This window comes from Rhinopithecus bieti, unplaced genomic scaffold (assembly GCF_001698545.2).
Source record: "Rhinopithecus bieti isolate Rb0 unplaced genomic scaffold, ASM169854v2 scaffold_23780, whole genome shotgun sequence".
Lineage (NCBI taxonomy): Eukaryota > Metazoa > Chordata > Mammalia > Primates > Cercopithecidae > Rhinopithecus > Rhinopithecus bieti.
In genome coordinates this window covers 314195-320457 of record NW_016810844.1, presented here as the reverse complement: position 1 = coordinate 320457, position 6263 = coordinate 314195, and positions in this window count along the sequence as shown.

Below are 6263 nucleotides of genomic sequence, written 5' to 3'. Positions count from 1 at the left end.
CATACCAAAAGGTATAAGGAAGAAAAAAAATCACCTGAAATCTCACTATGCTGTGATAACCTCTAGGTGTGTAGGTTTTCCTCTCTCCATCCTATCCTCCCCCTTCCTATTATCTTTCTATTTATCTCCCATATTTGTCTTAAAAAAAAAAGTCAATATATACACATGCATGGGGAAAATCCTAATGTTAGAGAATGACATGAAACAAAAAGCAAAGTTCCCTTCTCTGTTCTTTTCCATTCCTAAACCAGTTTTCCAGAGGTTAAATGTTTGTTTTCTTAGAATTATTTACACAGATGACTCCAAATAACATGATTTTACTGATGTTTTCTTGGTTTATCAACTTTGAATATCATTTATTGACTCCCAACTATAGAGAGTAAAGATTTAGTTCACTCATTTACTTCCTATTTCTTTTTCCTTCCTATCAGTTTTAATAATTATATCACTATTTTGATTTCTATTTGTTACTTTCTAGCTTTAAATATTATACTGAAATTGCTACTGATTATTCCATCAACTGTCAAATTTATCTGTACACTTTTCATGTGAGAAAGATGATGTTAACATTAGTATTCAAACTTCCACCTCTCTTGCCCATTTTCAAGTCTCACTTTTAGGTTTATCATATTTATTTATTTTTCTTCTGCAAGAAGTCTAAAATGAAGAAACCTTCATTAAACCCTTCTCTTCATTACATCCAACTTGTGTAATATAATTCTGCTAAGCCTTGGTAGTGAGTTACATTTTCATTTTCTTAAAAGTACCTTTGGATGAGAAGTTTCTAATTTTGACAAAGTCCATTTTATCAATTTTTTTCTTTTATGGTTAGTGCTTTTTATATACCAAAGATTACTCCCTATTTCATGATTGCAAAGATAGTCTTTATGCTTCCTTCTAGGGACTTTATAGTTTTCTGTTTTATTTTTAGATTAACAGTCCACTTAAGGCTAATTTTTTTAAAGATAGGGTCTCACTATGTTGCCCAGCTAATCTTGCACTCCCGGACTCAAGCAATCCTACCAACTGGATGTCCCAAAGGTCTGAGATTACAAGCATGAGCCACTGAGCCTGGGTCATGTAAAATTTTAATACATTGTGATATACAGGTCAGAATATACAGATATCCAGTTGTTCCAGCATCATTTGCTGAAAAGATTTTCTTTCCCTTATTGAATTGCCAATATATTTGTCAATTGGCTGAATATATGGGAAGGTCTATTTCTGGATTTTCTATTCTGTTTAATTCATCTATTGGCCTTTTCTTAAGCAAATAACACACTGTCTTAATTAATGTAGTGCTATAAGTCTTAAAATCAGTTATCCTAAGTCCTCCAACATTTTTCTTTTACTTTTTTCAAGATTTTGACTATCTTAGGTCCTTGCATTTGCATATAACATAACATTTCATGTTAGTTTATTAATTTCCACCAAAAACCCATTCTGAGTTAGAAGTATGTCAATCTTACAGATCACTTAGGGGAGAAGAATAGCTTTACAATTTTGAGTCTTGCAACCAACCAAGTGTATGACATATACATATATTTATTTAGGTTTCTTAATTTCTTTTTTTCTGCTTCGTGATTTTGAAAGTGGAGATTTTTTATACCTTTTCTTAAATTTATTCTTACAAATTTTATATTTTGACACTATATTATTTTTAAATGTTATTTTCCAATTGTTCATTGAAACAATATAGAAATACTGACTTTGTATCTTACAGCCTTGCCGAATCCACTTACTGGAGCTAATAGATTTTTGGAGACATATAGAATCATGTTGTCTGTGAATAAAATCAGTTTCATTTCTGCTTTTCCAATCTTTAGTCTTCATTTACTCATTTCATTGTATGTTATATCCATCTTTTCCTGTAGATGTTTTAACATATTTGTCATAGTTATTTTAAAGTCTCTCTCTGCCAATTCTAACACCTATGTTCTTGGTTGGTCACCTTCTATTGAGTATAAGTCACATTTTCCCATTTCATCACATGTCTAGTAATTTTTTATTGTTATGCTTTCAGTAATACGTTGCAGAGACTCTAGATCTTCCTCTGAAAAGTGGTGAGTCTTGTTCTAGCAGGCAGTTAAATTACAGATAGATTGCTTTTAACTTGGGGAGGTCTGGTTTTTCCTTGTCAAGACAAGTCTATGTTTTAGTCTTGATGCTCTTTTGATGCATGTAGTCTCTATTCCTAATTCAATGGAAAGCCTAACGTGTTTACCAAGTCCTTCTAATGTGGTTAGATTTAAATTCCAAAGTTTATCTTACCTGTGGTGGGCAGCCAAAAATCTCTGCTCAGCTCCTTGAACCCTTCCCAGCGTTATCTTCTGCTAGGCTCCCGAGGTTCTCATTGGCACAATCGCAGTTGAGTCATTTGGCCGTTGATTTTGTTTTTACTGTAGAATCAAAATAACAACAACAGCAAAAAAGAAGCTGTAATAAAACGTCTCCCAGCAAAGAAAAGCCTTGGAGCCGATGGCTTCACGGCTGAATTTTGCCAAATATTTAAATAAGAACTAATACCAATCCTACTTAAACTATTCAAAAAAACAGAGAAGGAAAACCTTCCAAGCTCATTCTATGAGGCCAGTATTAGCCTGATACCGAAGCCAAAGACATGTCAAAAAAAGAAAACTATACACCAATACCCTGATGAACATTGATGCAAAAATACTCAAAAAAATACTAGCACATTTAATTAAACAACATAGTAAAAAGATCATTCACCATGATCAAGAGGGATTTATCCCAAGGATGCAAGAATGGTTCAATATATACAAACCAATGAGATACACCACATCAACAGAATGAAGGACAAAAACCATATGATCATTTCAATTGAAGCTGAAAAAACTTTTGAAAAAATTCAACATTCCTTTACCAAAAAAGAGCCTCAAAAAACTGGATATAAAAGTAACATACTTCAATATAATAAAAGCCATATATGACATAACAGACATAACAGACCCACAGCTAGTATCATACAGAATGGGAAAAAAACCGAAAGCCTTTCCTCTAAGTTCTGGAATATGACAAGGATGCCCACTTTTGCCACTGTTATTTGACATAGTACTGGAAGTCCTAGCTAGATAAATCAGACAAGAGAAGGAAATAAAATAAAGGCTATCAAATTGGAAAGGAAGATGTCATATTATTCTTTTGCAGAGGATATGATTTTATATTTGGAAAAACCTAAAGGCTCCACCAAAAAACTATTAGAACTGATAAAAAATTCATAAAGTTGCAGGATACAAAATCAACATAGAAAAACCAATAGCATTTCTATTATGTATGCCAACAGTGAAAATCTGAAAAGAAATCAAGAAAGTGATCCCATTTATAATAGCCACAATAAAATAAAATACCTAAGAATAAACTTAACCAAAGAAATGGAAGATTTCTACAATGACAACTATAAAATTTTGATGCAAGAAATTAAAGAAGACACTATACACATAGAAAGGTATTCCATGCTCATGCATTGGAATAATCAATATTGTGTGGTTAAAATGTTCATACTACCTAAACCAATCTACAGATTCACTGCAATCCCTATCAAAATACCAATGACATTCTTCACAGAAATAGAAAACAATTCTAAAATTTATATGGACCCACAGAGACCCAGAATAGCCAAAACAATTCTAAGCAAAAACAGCAAAACTCACATTACTGAGCTCAAATTATACTACAGAATTACAGTAACCAAGACTGCATGGTACTGGCATAAAAATAGATATGTAGAACAATGGAACAGAATAGAGAAATCAAAAACAAATCCATACATCTACCATGAACTCATTTTCAACAAAGATGCCAAAGACGTACATTGGCAAAAGAATAGTCTCCTCAATAAATGGTGCTGGGAAGACTAGACATCCACATGCAGAAGAATAAAACTAGACTCCTATCTCTCACCATGTACAAAAATCAAATCAAAATGGATTAAAGACAAATCTATGACCTCAAAACTATGAAACTATAAAATAAAACATTGGGGGGAACTCTCTAGGACATTGGTTTGGGCAAATATTTCTTGGGTAATGCCCTGCAAGCACAGACAAGCAAAGCAAAAAATGGACAAATAGGATTCATAAAGTTAGAAGGCTTCTGCACAGCAGGGGAAATAATCAACAAAGTAAAGAGAAAACCCAGAAAATGGGAAAAATATTTGCATACTATCCATCTGACAGAGGATTTATAACCAGAATGTACAAGGAGCTCAAACAACTCTACAGGAAAAAATCTAATAATCAGATTAAAAAATGAGCAAAAGATATGAAGAGACATTTTTAAAAAGAAGACCACAAAGAGGTATTTGAAAAGGTGCTCAACATTGTTGATAATCAGAGAAATGCAATCAAAACTACAGTGAGATATTATCTCATGCCCATTAAAATGGCTTATATCCAAAAGAAAGGCAATAACAAATGCTGGTGAGGATGTGGAGAAAGGGAACCCTCATACACTATTTATGGGAATGTAAATCAGTACCACCACTATAGAGAATAGCTTGGAGGGTCCTCAAAAAACTAAAAATAGATCTATTGTATGATCCAGCAATCACACTGCTAGGTGTATAACCAAAAGAAAGGAAATCAATATAGCAAAGAGATATCTGCACACCCATGTTTATTGCAGCACTATTCACAATAGCCAAGATGTGGAATCTACGTAAGTGTCCATGAACACATGAAAGGATAAAGAAAAAGTGGTATACATATACAATGGAGTATTATTCAGCCATAAAAAGAGTGAGATCCTATCATTTGGAACAACATGGACGGAACTTAAGGACATTATGTTAAGTGAAATAAGTGAGGCACAGAAAGACACACTTTGTATGTTCTCACTCATTTGCTGGAGCTAAAAATCAAAACAATTGAACTCATGGAGAGAAAGAATAGAATGATGGTTGTCACATGCTAAGAAGCATTGTGGGTGTTAGGGAGTGGGGCTGGTTAGTGAGTATAAAATATAGTTAGAATGAATAAGATCTAGTCTTTGACAGCATAACATGGTGACTTTAGTCAACAATAATTTATTATAAATCTAACAATAACTAAAATAGTATAATTGGATATTTGTAACACAAAGAAATGACAAATCCTTCAGGTGGTGTATACTCCATTTACTCTGATGTGATTATTACACATTGTATGCCATGCCAAAATATCTTAAGTAGCCCATAAATATATACATCTACTATGTACCCATAAATTTTCTTTTTAAATCAAAATCTTAGGGGTAAATTTAACCAAAGAGGTAAAACATCTGCATACTAAAACTATAAAATAGAAGATGACACAAATAAAAGATATCTGGTGTTCATGAACTGGAAGAATTAAGATGTCCATACTACCTAATGTGATCTACAGATTCAATGCCACCCTATCAAAATTCCAACATCATTTTTTACAGAAACAGAAAAAACAATCCTAAAATTCATATGGACCCAAAAAAGACCCTAAATACCCAAAGCAGTTGAGCAAAAAGAACAAAGCTCAAGGCATCACACTACCTGATTTCAAAGTATATTACAAAGCTATTATCATCTAAACAGTATGGTAATGACATAAAAACACATACATAGACCAATAAAACAGCATAGAAAGTCCAGAAATAAACCCATGCATTTACAGTCAATTTATTTTTGATAAAGATGTCAAGAACACAGAATGGGAAAAGAACAGTATCTTCAATAAGTAATATTGGGAAAACTGGATCTTCATATGCAGAAGAATTAAATTGAATGCTTAAATTTCATGGATCATGAAGTAAATCTTTTATGTGTGTTTAAATGAAATTCTTTATTTTCATTAATTTGCTTAAAGATTACACATGTATTAGAGTTCTTTATTTTCTTTTCATAGGGAAATAATTTTATTTGCAAGGTAGTCTTAGATTTTTCATTCAAGTATTTATTGCTAGGTAACAAATTACCTCAAACTTAATTGCTTAAAACAAAATATAGTTCATTTGTCCATGGTTCTGTGGATCAGGAAGTCAGGGGTTGGCTAGGTAGCTTTTCTTCTTCATGAGGTATCTTTGTGTCATGAGGGTGCTGAAATGGCTGGAGGTCTAACATAGTCTCAAACATATGGTGCGAGATTTGCTGATTCCTGACTGGGGACTTAGCACTCAGCTGCAGCTGTCATCAGAGACCTTGATTTTTCCCCACAGAATTCTCTCCATGTGGCTGTCTGGGCTTCCTCAAAGCATAGTGACTGAATTCACTGAAGGTGCATTATAAGCAGTAA